General features: G+C 48.0%; 1 long non-coding RNA gene across 1 annotated transcript in view; it reads left to right on the forward strand.

Annotated features, from left to right (window-relative positions):
- LOC141572907 (uncharacterized) overlaps window positions 1-18,094 on the forward strand; it is a 53,672-nt gene that overhangs the window by 24,827 nt on the left and 10,751 nt on the right. Inside the window, exon 2 of the long non-coding RNA XR_012498458.1 lies at window positions 4,317-4,466. This is a non-coding gene — a long non-coding RNA (uncharacterized LOC141572907). The remainder of the gene's footprint in view (window positions 1-4,316; window positions 4,467-18,094) is intronic.

An 18,094-nucleotide genomic window follows, 5' to 3' on the forward strand; every position in this document is an offset into this window, starting at 1 on the left:
GCACCATCCTGGGCCATGACAAGGGAGGCAGAAGCAGTTAGTATCCCTGGCCTTAGAGGCTGACAGTCTGGCAAGCTCTGCCACTCCCCGTCTTGTGACCTTGGGGAAATAATGTGACCTCTGTGAGCCTCCATTTCTTTCTAAAATGGACACCTCCCACGAGGGGTAGTCGGGAGGAATACATTGGTTGTTAGTACTTTCATAGAGAAAACAGGCGGTGACACTTACCCCCTGTGGCTGTCTCTGCTCACAACTCCTCTTCATGCACACACAGTCACACTCAACAGCAGAGACACACGCCATATTCACAAACATCCTTCAGCTCATTCATTCATTCATCAAGGAATCAGCCGGGGACTGCTAGGCAGGTGCAGGTAGAGGGTTGCAAGATGAAGTGCAGATCTGCCTGTTTTGTAGGAGCTCACAGGATTCACAACCATGAAGAGAGAATCAAAGGTGAAGGCACAGAAGCAATGTCACCTGATAAGGGGTACAATCTTGGGGTAGGAGTGCCAGTGGGCAGCAGGCCTCAGTCTGGTGGCTCCAGGAGGGGAGGTTTCCTGAAGAATCTAGGTCCCAGGCTAGGCCACAAGGAATGAGTAGGAGTGAGGTAGAAGTGGAGGAAGGGGGAAGCTCTGTGGGCAGGGTCAGCGGTTCATAGGTGGGAGGCAGGAGGGGCCCACCACAGACACAGGGATCCCACATAGACCTCTTATTGGGGGGTCTTGGTAGGAGAGCCCTCATTTTCTCCTCCAGGCCCTCCTCCTTTCATGCCAAACCTTTGTCTGAAGTCAGATGGTAGAGCAGGCAAATTTTCTCTTTTGTCTCAGGACTGAGAAGTGAAGTCGGAGCCTAGGGGAGAGGGGTAGGAGAAGCCCAGAACCCGGAGGAGGTTGGGTCAAGGTGAGCAGCAAAACAGCTGGAGAAGGATGAATGAGTCATTGGAGATGAACGAGGCACTCACACCCTGAAAGATCTGGGCTGGTGGCAGGTTGAGAGCAAGAGGCCATGACTAGTATTTGTCTGGGGCTGTGAGCGACATGCTGAGTGTGTGAGTACAAGAGGCCTGCAAGTGCTCCTGGGAGCGCGTGGCGGGGAATGAGTGTGTTCTTGGGTGTATGGCCATGTCTACAAGGATACGTTCATAGGTATGTGAATACATGAAGAGTGGGTGTGAATATGTGCCAGCCTGTCAGCGTGCCCCTGCATGTCTGAGCGTCCATGTGTGAGGAAATGTTGGGAGGCGACTTTTGTACTTCTGGGCTTTTCTCCTACATCCTGGGCCCTCCCCACATATGCTTCACTTCTGCAGACAAAGTGGGAGGAGGGGCAGGGCCCCTGATGGTGAGGGGTCATTCCCCAGCCTGGTCTGACACCCAAGGCCCATCCAGAGTGCACTTGCCTCCCTCACTGTGGCTGAATCAGTGACAGGGCCTGGAGTCCTGGTGGGAGTTTCCATCCCAAGCCCCTTGCCCTGTCTTGGCTTTTATACCTTTGGGGGGAAGTAACACAAGCCATGTATATTGTAAACAAACTCTCAAAGACAAGTAAGTAAGTAAGTCAAAGGAGATCCAGATAAGCCAAAAGAGGAAAGGAAAAACCACCTGTCAATTCACACCCAGGGAGAGTCTCCTGTACAAGTTGGTATATTTCTTTCCAGTCTTTTTTCTGTGTGAACACTGTGAAAACAGAGCCAGCACCAACTGCTGCCACGTGCCTCCGCCGGTGCCCCTCTTGTCCACACTCCCATCACCCCAGCTCTTCCTCCTTCCCTCTCCTCGGGGGACAAACGGGAGGGCTTGGTAGCGACTTGTTGGGCTGGGTCGAGGGGACTGGGGCACCTGCTAGGGCATTCCAGCCCCACTGGGCCTGGAGCGGGGGCGCGTGAGAGGAGCAGGGGAGGAGCCGCGGAAGGGAAGGGAGCGGAGGGAGGCGGAGCGGAGCTGTCGCTTCCCATCAGGAGGAGGATTGTTCCCGACACGCGCAGGCCCTGCGGCGTTTCTGTGTCAGGGAGTTTTGCCGGCGCCGTGACCCATGCGAGGGGGGTCGGGCTGCGCGCGGGGAGCGGCCAAGAGTGACCAGCGCGGCCGGCCGCATCATCACCACCTGGCCGGGTCACTGCTTCCCTCTCCTGCCGGGAGCGCCACGGTGTGGGGGGAGGGGTTCAGGGATGGGGAGGGGCGGGTTTCTCTTATCACTGCCCCTCCGTCCCCCTTGGGGAAGGTCAAGTGGGAGAAGCATTTCCCACGTAGAGGGAGAAGCAGGAGATATCACCACTTTGGGCCTCAGTTTCTTCTCTTTGGAATGGAGGGCAGGGGTCTTTCCTGGTCCTGAACTGAGGATGTCCTGTTCCCTGGGAAGTGGATGAGGCCACGGGCTGGAGAATGCAATGTCTGAGGGTGGGCAAGTCCCCCAAAGAGGCCAGGGAAGGCCTAGCCAGGCCCGGGTTTGGCCCCAGAGCCAGAGCTGCTCACATAGGACTGGAACCTGGACTCTCAGTGGAGTGAGGCCAGGGACCTAGAAGGCTGGGGGTGGGGTGTCTATGCAAATAAGATGCTAGTGGGGGTGTGAGGGGCTGAGGTTCCAAAGAGAGGCTGCAGAGAGGGAGGGGTAAGCTCCTGACCTCTTCCCCCCACCCACTGGTCCCATCTGAAGTCAGCGGCTCCCATCTTCAGCACTTAATGATTTTGACAGGCCCCACCCGCGCACCACTGGGGCCTTTGTGTCTGCCAGACCAATGGCCCATCTCCTGGGCCCACCCATCAGTCACCCGGTGCTCCAGCTGTTCCCAGCCTTTGGAGCAACCTCAGCCGTCACCACTACAAATTGACTATCAACAGCCGCTCTGAGACCCCTTCTCTCCCATTGTCTCAGGACAAATGGCCCTTCCCCTGCACACTGCCCCACAGGCCCAGCCCAGGCTGCCTGCTGCTTCTGGGAAGGGGAGGAGAGCCCACTGAACTCTTTGGGGAGGGCTTCCTCCTTCTCTAACCCCAGTAACCTAACCAGGCTGGGCCAGCAGACAGTCCCCACTGCCCCGTCTGTCCTTTTCTCAGTCAGATCTGGCTTCATGAGGCCAGAACTGAAACTCCTGTTTCTCCACAGCCCCATGAGCTGAAGAAATCTTACTCTGTACTTGTTGACAGAGGCTGACGTGAGGGGTAAAAGAGGAGGGAGGGAAGGATTGGTGGGGGAAGCATGGGAACTAGGAGCCAGGGTTCCCAGGAGCCACCGCGGCCAAGCACAGAGCCAAGACAATTACATGCCTAGTTTTGCTGATTGCATTAAAATCATTAGAATGAGGGATCTGAAAAATCGTACATTAAGGGTAGAATTAGGAAGGGCTTTAGAGACTGGCACAGGCATCCCCAAAGTGAATCTGGTACAATTAGCTCAAATTGTGTTACACAAACAGACACTTTCACATATCATTTCAATGACCTTCTCACCATACCACCCCCATCCTCCCTTTCCTTCTTTTTCTCCCACGTACAGGCTCTCTGCTCGAACCCTTTCTCCTCATTCTTCTTCCTCTTTTGCTCTCTTCCTCTTCCACACTCCACCATGCACCTTCTGCCCTGGCTTGCCTAGGTTGTATTCATGAGTAGGCCTGAGAGGATACAATGGGTGTGGTCTTCGGCTTTGAGGGTGGGAGGTAGGCAGACCAAGACATCCCCCACTGTGCCTGCCCTTAGTCAAAATGCCCGTCTTAGCATCTGTCCCCGTGTCTGTGCCAGGGCAGCAGGAGAGTTAAAATGGTCTGCTTTGGGGTGGGGAGGGGCGTGGGCCTGCCTGCTAGTGTCTCTGTGAGAGGAGGCCTGAATGTCAGAGTCTGGATGAGATTGAATCTGTGGATGCCTTTGTGAGGGTATCAGTGTGCGTCCCGCCGAGTCTTAATCATGTTGGTAAGTAATCTTCCTCCAATGGACATTGGTCAAAGTTCTGGGGAAGAGAGTGTCTCTCTTCTGCTCTTAAGGAGCCCTGGGCTATGCCCTGGGCTGCCACCGGTGGGCTCAGACCTGGCTAGACGGGGCTGCTGTGGGGAGATTGTTGTAGCGCTGGCAAATGGGCCTATCTGGCTAGGAGAATGGTGGAGAAAGGATGGGGCGTGAGTGGGGGTGGAAAATGGAATTGCCAGCCTGGAATGAATGGATGGTGGAGTTTCTCTTTTGTAACCAGGAATAATTAAGATAGATGTGCGGATGGATTAGCTGTCCTGCAAGGTCAGGAGCGCATTGCCGGATCACTCTATTATTTCGCTGCGCCACAGCTACCCGGCTAACGCCTTTTTCATGATATTTTGAACATCCGCACAGAAAAAAAACCAAGTGAGTGCACGAGAGATACAAATGGATCGTTTGGTGGAGAAATCCGTCTTCGTCACTGCCGCCAGGCTGGGATTAATGCGACTGAAGGCTCCTCCAGGCTCCGCCAGGGAGATGGGCTCGGGAAAGCAAGAGAAATTGGTTTGTACCCCTGGGAGCACGATTGATGGGCCTGGCCCGCCAGGCTGGGCTGGGCCACTGAGTTCTCAGGCTGGGCTGGGGGCAGGGCATGGGTCTGGGGCCGGGCCTTGGCCTGGGGGGGCCCTGCCCTGAGAGAGAGGACTTGACTGGGCTGCAACTTCCAGGAGCTGGCTTTGGAGGCTAAGGCTGTGATGGTGGGGAAGACCTGATGTCCCAGGTGGGCTGAGAGACTTCAGGGGAAGAACGAGCCTAGAGGGGACTAATCCCCAGTGACACCCTCTCTCATGAGTGGTCACGGGGAGGCTGCTAAAGTTTGTCAGGAGATAGGATCTGAGAAGAAGGTCTGGACAAGAGTGATGTGGCCCATTTACTTGCAGAGCAAATATTTACTGAGCCCGAACCATGTACCAGGCACTATGCTGGGTGTGATAAACATAGTGTAGTTCCTGTCCTCATGGAGCTTGTAGTCTAACTGGAAAGGCAAACACTGAGCAAGTCATGACCACCAAGTATTATGGGGCTTGTGATGGAGAAGCCCACAGCCAGGGGACAGGACCTCAACTAAGAGATTAGGGAGGTCTTCCTTCAGGAGTGACATGAAAGCTGAGTCTTGAAGGGTGGGTAGGAGCTACCAAGATAGGGAAGGGAGAAGAGCAGTATTTTATAGGCAGAGGGGACAGACTGTTTGAAGATCTGGAAGTTAGGGGGATGATGGAGGACTCTTTACCTGATAGAGGAGACAGAATCTACCATCAGAGAGGTCACATGACCTGTCCAAGGTTACACAACTAGCAAATGGCAGAGTAGGGCTAGAATGAAAGGCTTTTCCTTGGCCTTCATGTGACTGCAGGATCCTACTAGTCTGGTGGAAGAAACTTGTTTTTTTGGTCTCTGAAAATAGTTGCTATGTGAGGCTCACTTAGAAGGCCGTAAGAGAGGGGAGCAGGACACACTCCTCTACCCAGACGTTCACATACATGGAGTGGAGATGGGCTCGGTGAGATGATGGGAGGGAGCCTGGAAAGTTCTGCTTTTGTTTTTCCTTTTTATTTATTAAATGTATGGATATGGTCAAAATTTAAACATTATACATGGGTATACAGTGAAAATTAAGTCCCTTCTCACCCTTCATTTCAATCCCTATATTCTCCTTCCCAGAAGCAAGTACTGGTGTCATTTTGTGTATAGAAATGCTGTACATATTGTAAAAATATTCTCTACATTCAGAAATGATAGCAAACTATACACATTTTTTTAATTTAACAAATTATTTTACAGATTATTCCAGAGTAACACATGAAGACCTCTCTCGTTCTTTAGAACAACAATGTAGTATTTTATTGTGAAGATGTAGTGTTATGTATAAAACCAGATTGATGTACATTTAGGTTGATACTGGTCTTTTACGACTGCAAAAAATGACAAAGTGACTATCCTTGAAGTAGAATGATTGGGTTAAAGGGAATATGTCAGAGGGTGTTGGGCTTTGGGTTTGAAGGGAGAGAGCAATGATGTAAGAGGAGTAAGAAATGGAGATAGAGAAGGGCCAGGAGGGATGATGGGTACAGCAGAGAAAGCAAGGGGCTGAGTCAGCGAGACTCGAGTCTTAGGATCCAGTGTGGGCTCTGTCCTTCACTAGTTCTGTGTTCTTTACTAGTTCTACGTGATCTTGAGCAAATTATTGAACTCATCCAAAACTTTTTTTTTTTGGTAAAATGAGAACAATATGAGCCTCACTGATTTGCGGTGAAGTTTAAAAATTTTCCATGATTGTGTATGGAAAAATGGGTGGCGATACAATAAAAGCAGCAATTATCACTGGGTAGTGGGATTTGAAATGTTTGTCTTTTATATTTTACATTATCTGTGTTATCTAAAATTTCTATGATGTGCATGCATTATTTCACAATCAGAAAGAAATAATCCAAACTATAGACACTTTTGGTGGTGGTGGTGGTGGTGGGGGAGCAAGGAAGGTAGAAGCCACTGCAGGCTCAAATACTGGGCAAGATTACTTGGCAGAGACTGCCAGGGGTGGGTTGGATTTACAGAAGAATAGAGGCAGGCAAGAGAGCATATCAGGTGGAGGGATATGAATGGCAAAGGCGTGGCGACAAGAAAGCATCTGTGGGAAAAGCAATCCAGTTTAGCTGAAGCAGAGTCCTTGAGCTTGTTTCATTCATTCATTCCTTTAACAAACATTTCTGGAGCCCAGATTCTGGGCCAGGCACTGTGCTCTGCCCTGGGGACATGATGGTGATCACAAACAGATGCAGTTCCAGTCCTTACGGGGCTCATGGCAATTAACTAAGTACACGAGGACGTATACCTTACTCCTATGAGAAGGTCTACAAAAGGGCCTCTGAGAGCCTGTAATAAAGGGGTTTGGCCTAGTCAGGGAGATCAGGGAAGGCTTCCTGGAGAAAGTCCCCTCTAAATTAAGAACTGGAAGGACAAATAGGTGTTAATCAGGCAAATAAGGAAGGGAAGAGTGTTCCAGGAAGAAGGAATAGCAAGGTGGATGGCCCAGGAGCAGGAGGGAGCCTGGTGAGTATGCGGGACAAGTGCAGAGAGCAAGAGAAGGGAGCTGGAGACATTGGCAGGGCAGGCTGTACAGGGCCTGGCTCATTGTGGGAAGAATTCCGGACTTTATGTTGAGAGCAGAGTGGAGTCATGGAAGGGTTTAAGCCCACAAGTAATACGATCAGGCTGTTTTCAGCAGTCCCTGTTGACCACAGAGAATGGAGGTATGTGAATTAGTGAGGAGACCACTGGGTGACAATGTGAACGAGGGGAGTAGCGATGAAAATGGAGGGGAAAGGATGGGACTCATGGAAGAGGAGTGGAAGAAAAGGCTGTAGAGGGGTGTGTGTGTGTGTGTGTGTGTGTATACTTGCGGTTTGTGGAGAATGGATGTAAGCAAGGCTGAAGAATTTAATCAGTTGGCCACCTGGAACCCTTGATATCCAAACAACCACCATTCACAGAGTGTAGTGCTTACCTATGCTGGGCTATGCATAATTATTTTTTGCATTCATATCTCACTTAAGCCTTGCAACTACCCTGTGGAGATGGTACTTTTATTCCCAATTTATGGGTGAGGTTAAGCAACATATTCTGGGTCATCTGCTTTTTTTTTTTTTTAATTGGGGAATATTGGGGAACAGTGTGTTTCTCCAGGGCCCATCAGCTCCAAGTCGTTGTCCTTCAATCTAGTCGTGGAGGGTGCAGTTCAGCTCCAAGTCCAGTTGCCATTTTCAATGTTCAGTCGCAGGGAGCACAGCCCACCATTCCATGCAGGAATTGAACCGACAACCTTGTTGTTTTGAGCTTGCGCTCTATTCAACTGAGCCATCCAGCCGCCTTTCTGGAAGCTCAGCTGAAGCTCGTTTTCTTCAATCTAGTTGTGGAGGGCGCAGCTGGGAATCGAACCGAGGACCCCGTTGTTCAGAGCTCGCTCTCTAACCAACTGAGCCATCCGGCCACCCCTGGATCATCTGCTTCTTAAAGGCAGAGCTGGACTTTACACCCTATATTCTGGTTCCAAAGTATAACCAACCACCAAGCTACACTGTTATGGAAGCTTTTTGAGCAGGAGAAGGATGTGATCAGGGTTGTGACTTTGGAAAATTAATCTGCTGGCACTGAGCAGGATGGATGACGGGTTTAGAGAGAGAGAGGTCCAGAGACAAATATTTCAGTTGGGTAGAAGTGAGGTCAGAGGATCTAAGCCACGGTGGGACCAAAGTAATGGGAAAAAAGGCGGATGCAAAGGCCACTATGAATAGACAGGATTTAAGGTCTGTATCAGTTCTCTATTATTGCTGTAACAATTTACCTCAAACATAGTGGCTTCAAACAGCACCTATTTTAACATCTCAGTTCTATAGGTTGGAAGCCTGCGTGGGCTCAATTGGTTCCTTTCATAGAGTTTCACAATGCTGGAATCAAGGTGTCAACTGGTCTGGAGGCTCTGGGGAAGATCAGCTTCCCAACTCATCTTGTTGGCAAAATTCAGTTCCCCATAGTTATAGGATTTAGGTTCCTGTTTTCTTACTGGCTGTTAGCGGGGAGTCACGTTCAGCTCCTTAAAACCACTCACTGGCCCTTGCAGGTGGCCTCTCCATCTTCAAAGCCAACAACAGTGCAGTGTTCTTCTGCTTTGAATATCTCTGACTTCTGCCAGCAGCCAGAGAAAACTCTGCTTTTTAAGGGTTCTGTGATGAGATTAGACAGCCCCCCCCCCATCATCCCCCTTTTGCTAATCTCAGGAGTAACACCAGGGGGTTAACATCATGAGGCCATCTTAAAATTCTGCATAACCACAGGACCATTTGTGTTTCTGTGTTTTGGAAAGTTGGGTGAGGGGGGTAGAAGAAGGGATGGTGTGAGGATAAGATGGCTCTGAGGTTTGGCCACTAAATGATTTGGAGCATCGCGATGACAACACTGGGAACAGGCATTCAGGAGGAGAGCTGATTGGGAGGCTGGGTAAGATCACGAGGTGGGCATCCAGGTGGAGACATAAAGCAGTTAGAAATTAGGAATTCCTTCTCTGGAGAGTGGTGATGTGACATTATTTTTCACCTTTGTATTGAGATATATCACACATACAGTAAAGACATTAATCCTAAGCTTCCAGCTCAGCAAACTTTTACACATGCATATACCTGTGTTACCACCACTCAGGTCAAGATTTACAGCCCCCACCATGTTCCCTCATGCTCTTTCCTAGTCATTATCTCCCCACAGGTAACCACTGTTCTGACATCTATCACCACGGATTCGTTTCGCCTGTTCTTGAACTTCATGTAAACAATCATACAATATATACTCCCATCAATATTTTTGGGGTGCCTGCTCTGTGCCAGACTCTGGAGTTGCAACAGTGACAAGACAAAATCCAAGTCCTCATGGAACTCAAGTTCTGCCCAGAAGGAAGAGATCAATACTGCTGGAGACAACAAGATGGCCAAAGGGGAGAGTGTGGACAAAGAAGAAAGAGGATGAAGATAAAACAGTGAGAAAGGCTTAAATATGGTAGCGGTCGGGGGAGGGCAGAGTGATCAGAAGATGGAGAGAAGCCAGAGTGCAGACGCCAAAGAACGGGGCTTCAAGAGGAAGGGAATGATCAACAGCGTCACATGCTGCTGAGAGGTTAATCAACACATATTTATGGAGCACCTGCTTTGTCCAAGGCTAGGCACGGAGTGGAATACAGAGTGGCATAAAACTCCCTGTAATAATGATCTCTAACATGTCTATAGAGATAAGAGAAGGCCCTGGCTTGGGGAAAAACACCATAAAATTCAAATATGAACGTGTCATTGTCCTGCTTAAAATCTTCCTGTGGCCTCCCATTGCCAATGGAATGAAAATCAAAACCTCACCGCTGCCTCCCAGCCCTTGTGGTCTGACCACTGTGGACGTACTTCTATAGCTTCATTTTTACTCTTTCCCTGTCGCTCTGACTCTCCAGGCATCCCAGACTCCTTTTCTTCCTTGTTCTGCTCCCTCTTGCTCCCAGGCCTTCGCACATGTCATTTCTTCAGCCTAAAACACTTTTCTCTTCCCCGCGTCCCCTGCCCCTAGAAAGATGTAGCGAGCTCTACTCACCATTACTCACATCTCTGTTTGATAGTCATCTCTTCCCAGAAGCCTTCCCTGATTTTCCTAATTAAAATAGTTCCCTATATTTTGCACTCCCACAGCTTGAGTTATGGAACTTTCTTTCCTAACACTTGTCATGGTGGGTAATTATATACCTGTGTGATTATTGCGCAAATGTTTATCTCTCTTACAAATTGGAGGCCACGATGAGGGCAGAGACCTTATCTGCTTCTGATCATTAGTGATGTTCCAGCACCTAGCTCGGGGCTGTTCCCATAAGGAGGGCTTGATAAGCATTTGCTGAATGAATGAGCTTATGAATTTGAAGTCAGAAGGCCTGTCTTTAAGCCCTGGCTGGGTGTCCTTGGATTAGTGGCTTTCTTCCCCTTCTCTGGGACTCAGTTTCATCATCTATAAAATGAAGGGACAGACTCTAGAAGGGCCTCTATGGGCTGATGTCCTCAGACTTGATGACTCATGCTCATAAACATGTCACTGGGCTGCCCGCCAGCACATTAGCACGGAGATTGGTTAGTGCTGAGTAAGATGGTGAGGAACATCAAGTACTGTGGAGACAGGACAGAGCTATGTGAGCTAGGATGATCAGAGAAGACTTCCTGGAAGAGGTGGGCACAAGAGAATTAAATAGACGGAGGGAAAAGAGATTTTCAAGAACAAGAGAAGCGCAGAAACATGAACCATGACAGGAGACAAGGAGACTGGCCTGGGTGGCTCCCGTGTGAAGGATCAGCCTCCTTTAAATAGGAGAGGCCCTCTGTATTAGTTTCCTATGGCTGCTGTGACAAATGACCGCAAACTTAGTGGCTTAAAACAACAACATATATTATTTTACAGTTTGGGAGGTCAGAAGTCCAAAATCAGTCTCACTGCCAAGGTGTTGACAGAGCTGGTGCCCTGTGGAGGCCCCAGGGGAGAATCTGTTTCCTGGCCTTTGCCACCCGCTAGAGGCTGTCCTCATTCTTTGGCTCATGGCCCTGCATCACATCACCTGTTTTTCTGCCTTTGAGTCTGTTGCCTCCCTTTTATGAGGGCCCTTGAGATTCTAGTCTACACACTCCGATAAGCCAGGATTTATAATCTCCTGATCTCAAGATCATTAACACGATCACATCTGCAAAGTCCCTTTTACCATGTAAAGTAACATATTCACAGATCAGGGCATTTCTGAAGGATTGGTTTTCAGTTTACCAAGCCCTAGTGGTTATTCATGTGGTCTCTGGAGTCAGAATGCCTCAGTTTAAGCCTTGGCTTTGTCACTCATTAGTGGCTTAATCCTAGGTGACTTATTTAACCCCTCTATGCCTCAGTTTTCTCATTTGTAAAATAAGGAAATACTGTTGACCAGTGAGCAACACAGGGAGGTTAGGGGCACCAACCACCCATGCAGTCAAAAATCCATATATAACTTAAGTCAGCCTTCTGCATACGTGGATTCCCAACCACAGACGGAAAATACAATTGACCCTCGAACAGGGTTTGAACTGCGTGGGTCCATTTATACTAGGAAAAGTTGTTGTTCAAGGGTCAACTGTAGTAGTACACACCTTATTTTTTCAGTTATCTACTTCTATATGACAAACTATCCCAGAGCTTAGTGGCTAAAAACAACAATGATTTTTTAAAAAGTTTTTTATGCTGGACGTTCTTCTGCTCTCCATGGTGCTGGCTGCATTCACTCTTGCAGCTGCGTTCATCTGGAAATTCAGCTGGATTCAGAACATTTAAGATGGCCTCGCTGACATGTCTGGCAGTTGGTGCTGGCTGGCTATTGGCTTGCAAAGCCATAGTTCTCCTCCAGGTAACTTCTCATCCTCCAGGGCCTCTCTCCTTCCATTAGCCTTTCTAGCAGGATAATTCAGATTTCTTCATATGGTAGCTGCCTTCCAAAAAGGTGATGATGGAAGCTGCAAGGCCTCCTAAGGCCAAAGCCCAGAAATGTCAACCTGTCACATTCTATTGGTTGAACAAATCACATGGCCAGTCCAGATTCAAAGGGAGGGGAATAGACTCCACCTCTTGTGCAAAGTCATTGCACAAGTCTTGTGGTATCCACAATTTGCTACAGCAGTGGTGAGAATTCATGAATTAAAACATGTAAAAGGACTTAGAACAGTACCTGGTACCTAGTAAGTGCTCAATTTTTTTTTTTTCAATTGCAGGGTTTACTGCTTGGCTGCCTAGATTCAAAACTCAGCTCCACAACTTGTGGCGAATTCTTCCCCACTCCAATCCTCAGGGTCCTCATCTATAGATGAGATTTTAAGGGTAAAACTTACTTTACAGTGTTGATGCAAGAATGAAATGCAATGATATATGCTAACTCTTAGCTCAGGGCCTTGCACATAGTTAGTATTCAGTCAGCATTAGCTTTTCATATTACCAGAGTTCCCTGTTCTGTGTGTTGTTGTATGTATTAGTTATTTATATCTCTGCCAAAATCCCTTGTGGTAAGTTTCATTATCATCGCAGTCTTGTCATGGCTTCTTCTGTATGTCCTTAGTTACAGGACTTCTAAGTTCAGCTAGTCTTCAGGCAGTTCTCAATGATGGTTCTACAATTTTTTTTTTTACATATTTTTATTTATTTATTTATTTATTAAATTTATTGGGGTGACAATTGTTAGTAAAATTACATAGATTTCAGGTGTACAATTCTGTATTACATCATCTATAAATCCCATTGTGTGTTCATCACCCAGAGTCAGTTCTCCTTCCATCACCATATATTTGACGGTTCTACAATTTACGTGTAATTTTGTGGTGGTTGTGGGAGGAGGCGAGCACAGCATTTCCCTACTCTGCCATCTTGACCAGCAGTCTTATATATTTTTTGTTTAAGACTATCATTGACCTTGTGTGGTTGATACATATGCATGTATATAGGAGGAAATGGAAGCCTAAAGTACCTAAGAAACTTGGGGAAGACAGTAGCACTCTTGGGACTGGGACCAAGGTGTTTGTGACTCTTTCCACTTGACTAATGATTTCTAACTTTTTTAGTAGAGAGCCCCCCTGCTATTAGCACATATTATGAAGGCTTGAATTTTAGCTTTCTAATTATTAGGGGGAAATATGTCAATTAGTACATCCTTTTTATCAATCAACACATACTTTTATGTCAATTAGCACACACTTTTAACCTCTAATGTGTTAAAATTCAGTTCATAATATTTCTGTGAACATGTGACCTTTTATTAAGGTTTTGAAGAGTATATATCTTTATACAAAAATTCAAATCAAAACTCTGTGGACCCTCTAAATACCTTTTAAAAAATTAGGCTTTCTCAGATCCCAGATTGAAAACGCCTCCATCAGACCACATTCTTTCACATGAGGAAGAAGTGGATGGGGCGTCTGGGTTCTGAACAAAGAGGGTCTCAGGAACCCAGCTAAGGAGCTTTGAGTCTTTTTGTAAGCAATAGGGTATCATTTAATGTCTTGTAATTCGTTATTTATTGGGTTTTTGAGGATTTGTGATCAGGAAGAATAAAGGCCGAGAAAAATAATAACAGCCAATATTGATTAAATGCTTACTGTGTACCATGTGCTACACTATACTCTTTCCTTCTTCTTCTTCTTCTTCTTCTTCTTCTTCTTCTTCTTCTTCTTCTTCTTCTTCTTCTTCTTCTTTTTAAGATTTTATTGGGGAAGAGAATGGGACTTTTTTGGGGAACAGTGTGTACTTCCAGGTCTTTTTCCAAGTCAACTTGTTGTCCTTTCAGTCTTAGTTGTGGAGGGCGCAGCTCAGCTCCAGATCCAGTTGCCATTGTTAGTCGCAGGGGGCGCAGCCCACCATCCCTTGCAGGAATCGAGGAGTCGAACTGGCAGCCTTGTGGTTGAGAGCCCATGCTCCAACCAGCTGAGCCATCTGGCACTGACCCACATGGGAATCGAACCAGCAGCCTTCGGCAGTAGGAACGTGGAGCTCCAACTGCCTGAGCCACCGGGCCGGCCCAACTCGTTCCTTATTTCATCTCACTGAGTTAGCTCACCGCTGTGAGGTAGGTGCTGTTGTCCTTCCACGTCACAGATGATGAAACCGAACCTCAGACTGAATAAGTAACTGATCAAGCTAATAAGTAATGAAGCTGGATGGCAAACCTATAAAAAGTCACTGAAACTTTTCTTATGGGGAGGTCACTGGTGACTTGGTTGTGGGAGGGAGGGAGTAGGTGGTAGAAGGCATAAGACAACAAGCATATATAATCAGTTGGGGATATTCAACAATGAGGGGTAGGGAAACGTAGGATACTAGATCCAGAAGGTGGTGCATGGTAGGAAGACTCTCAACGCTGAGAGGAAGGAGTTAGGGGAGAGGACAAGATTGGGAAGTCTGGACAGAAGAGAGGGTCACTGAAAGAGCAAGTGCTTGGAGGACTGCCTCTCCCTGTGTGACTGCTTCTCCTGAATTTCCAAGGGTCTTCTCAACAAGGCTGAGATTCCTCATGCACCAGGCCTCCTGTAGGAAAGTCCCAGAGATGGTGCAGGCAATGACCAACGTGGGACAGCTTTCACTTCCCCTTCGCACACTTTATGCTCCACGTAAATCAGGCTGCTCCGCTTTCCCCAATCACAAATGGCACCAGAGGAAAGAGCATGGATTTCAGAGACAACCAGTTCTGGGCTTGAGGCCAGGCTTTGCTGCTTACTAGCTGTGGGATCTTGGGCAAGTTATTTAACCTCTTTGAACTCCAGTTTCTCATCTATATACTTGGAGATAACAACACCTATTTCTAAAAATGATGGCAGGGGTTAATGAGATAAGAGGGGTGAAAGCTTACAGCGTATGCTTGGCACAGAATGTGTTCCTTTTTTAAATTAAAGTATATTGGGGTGACAATTGTTAGTAAAGTTACATAGATTTCAGGTGTACAATTCTGTAATATATCATCTATATATCACATTGTGTGCTCACCACCCAGAGTCAGTTCTCCTTCCATCACCATATATTTGGTGAGTAAGTGTTCCTTAAACACTGGTTTCTTCCTTCTCTGCATGTCTGTTCATACACTTCTTTTCTCTGGCCAAGCTGTTCTAGGCACCACCTGTTGAAATTCTGCCTAACACCTGTCCAGCTCCAGTGGCACTTCTTGCATCAGTGCTATCCCTGACCCTGCCAGCTTGTGTAGCTCTGTCCCTGGCTGGTATATCAGAGTATCTGTATTACTCACAGGGAACTTATGGCACTCACTGCTTTGTAGTGTAGAATATTTGTGTTTGGCTTCTGTAGGCACATAATAAATATTTACAGAAAGAAGCAAAGGATGTCAGGGAGAAAGCACAGGACCAGTTTTACATCCCTGGTTTTTTTGTTTGTTTGTTTGTTTGTTTGTTTTTGGTGGCATCTGGAAATTCTCCAGCAGAAGCTGGGAGAATTGGCAATATTTAGTTGACTTTGTGTGTGGGGAGTGGGGGTGGGGGAGTAGGCAGGCAGACCAAACTTGCCCTTGATCAATCCATCGGGGGAGGAAGATATTGGTATCAGTGAAACTTTAGTCTGGAGGAATCGATGATGTCGTTGGCTACATTGAGGGTTCACGAAGGCTTGATTAATTGGATTGGGGTACCATGGAGGAGTCTGTGTTCCTAGAAATTAACCAGTGAGTTTGATGCTGAATTGAGTTCAAGTTGAGAGCAGATTGGAGACTGGTTGGAACTGGGATTGGAGGTGACACCACTTATCCTCCCATTGGAGCACCTTCTGCATCTCAGCTAGAGCTGAAGGTTATACCCACTTGGCCTCTCAGGGATGGGGGTAGGGAGTGACATATCTGAGGGCAATGGAGAAAGAGGAAAAGGGCCAGTGCCGCTGGATCATGGAGAAGTGGCTTCTGATTTCCCCACTCATCTCTCTCTTGCCGTATTCTCCTGGGCCACCCAAGACCATCGCTCATGCAGCCCAACCCCCCTAAACCTCTCTCCTCCTGGACGGCATCCCCATTTTCTTTCAGCGTCTCCAAATCTTCCCACTCTCCTCCCCCAACATTTTGAGACTGACAACTGGTCCATTCCTATTTCTCAATTCCTTTTCCAGGGGAAGGTTTGTTTTCTAATCCCTGATGCTGGTTTCCTCAATGGAGACAAACAGCAGGAGAATGTTTTCCTCTGCCCTATTAACAGGGCAGATTAAACAGTAAATCATATAACCAACACATCATTTCTTCCTGACCCTTGAATAAGCTCAGAGTCTCCTCCGGGAGATGAAACTTTTCCTGACAATAAGCAAACTGAAAGATGGCACAAGGCAGCCTGTGGGTGGGGAGCCAAAAACAGGGGAACACAGCAATAATAATGTTTCCCCAGGATTTTCTGCTTTACAGAACAATTTCAAACGCATTATCTCAGGTAACCCTCATCACAATCCTATGATGCAGGCCTAATTATCTAGAATTGACAGATGGGAAACCGAGGCTCACAGAGGTGAAGTCACAAAGATCTGATAGCCAGCAGATAACAAAACCGGGAAGGAGGGAGCAGGCTTATTTGGGAGTCTTCAGCTTGTTGAGTCCTTTCTGAGTGAGCTCTGCAGCTTGAAGGTGCCCCTCCTCCTGAGGCTCCTACCCTACTGCCAGGTCCTGGGCTTGAAGGACAGGGGAGTCTTTCAGGCTTCCAGGCCTCGTCCTACACTCCCCAGCTCTACCCCCAGGTTGATCCCTGTGGCTATTTGAGCCATAGGTGCCCTCAGAAGCCCTATGCCTCCCTCCTGACCCCAGGGGCCAGTCTGTGCCCCTTGCCCATATCCTGAGACCCTGAGAAAAACCCTCAGCCATCCGTCTGGGTCCCCTCCCAGCAGCAGGTCAATGCTCCCCCTGCCATGGACAGGCTCCTGCAATGATGGATCACTGGCCCCAACGCACATATTATTATGAAATGGGTTTATTACACTCTAAATCTCTCACTAATGTGCCGCTGTTTAATCCTTTTATCCACTTCTCAGTCTCTCAGGCTCGGCCACAGCTCTCTCCACCCAGGACTAGGTCTGAATGGTTTATTGGATGATTTCTGACTTGGGGGGACTAAGGTGGGGCTGTTTAGAGGAGGGGGGAGGAGAAGGAGCCATGCAGCCCTTGAGAGACGTCCAAGGGCTTGTGTGGGGACTTCCACCATGGAACCTTCCGAGGCCCAAGTTCACGAAGGGTCCCCTGCTGTCATGTCAGTCTGTCCAGGCCACTTCTCTTCTCCGTCTCTGTCTCACTCCACCTCTGCCTCCTGGCTCTCATTACCTTCTCACTCCCTCTCTGGCTCTGGCTCTTTTTGTCTTTCTGTCTTCTCTTGAAGCCAGACTGTGGTCAGGATGATGGTATCTTGTTCCCCCCTGGGGTGTGGAGGGTAATAAGCCCTGATCTCTCCCACCCCACCTCTAGCCGCCCCTCCCCCTTTCTGGAAGTTTCTGTAATTCTGCTGCGTTTCTGTCATCTCGAGTCAGTTCACCCCAGCCCCACTGACCAGCCAGCTCCTTCTTTTGGCACCTGCTCCTGATGTGCTCCTCTGGCTTCCCTCTTGTACCCCCAACTCCTCCAACTGCACTGCTTTTGGGCCACCTATGTGCCAGCCGACACCAGCCTCCTCTGCCTCCCCACGATGGCTGACACCTCAGCTCCCAAGGTCCCCTCACTCTTGCTATGGCCAACGCCCTGCTGGCCTTCTCTCCTTCCTCAGTCTCTGTCTCTGTCTCTCCCTGTGTCTCTCCCTGAGCAGTCCCTCCCCTCTCTGACACACCAGCCGGTAAGGCAGCCAAGGCTTCCTGCTGTCAGCTGGGGAATAGATAAAGATAAATGATATTATGTTAAATTCCACTTAATGACAAATTTTTAATTTTCTGAACATGGTCATTTTCTGGCTAGTGAATCAAGTGGAGGGAGCTAATTACATGAAGATCTGAACAAAAATAACTCCTAATTTTCAAGGATAATGGAAGAGAAATGTTGGAGATTAATGGCACTATTTATCTTTTTTAAATTTCTATCTTTCTCTGTGATAGCCGTGCTCCCCAAGGAA

This window comes from Rhinolophus sinicus, linkage group LG07 (genome assembly GCF_036562045.2).
Source record: "Rhinolophus sinicus isolate RSC01 linkage group LG07, ASM3656204v1, whole genome shotgun sequence".
In the NCBI taxonomy this organism is placed as follows: Eukaryota; Metazoa; Chordata; class Mammalia; order Chiroptera; family Rhinolophidae; genus Rhinolophus; species Rhinolophus sinicus.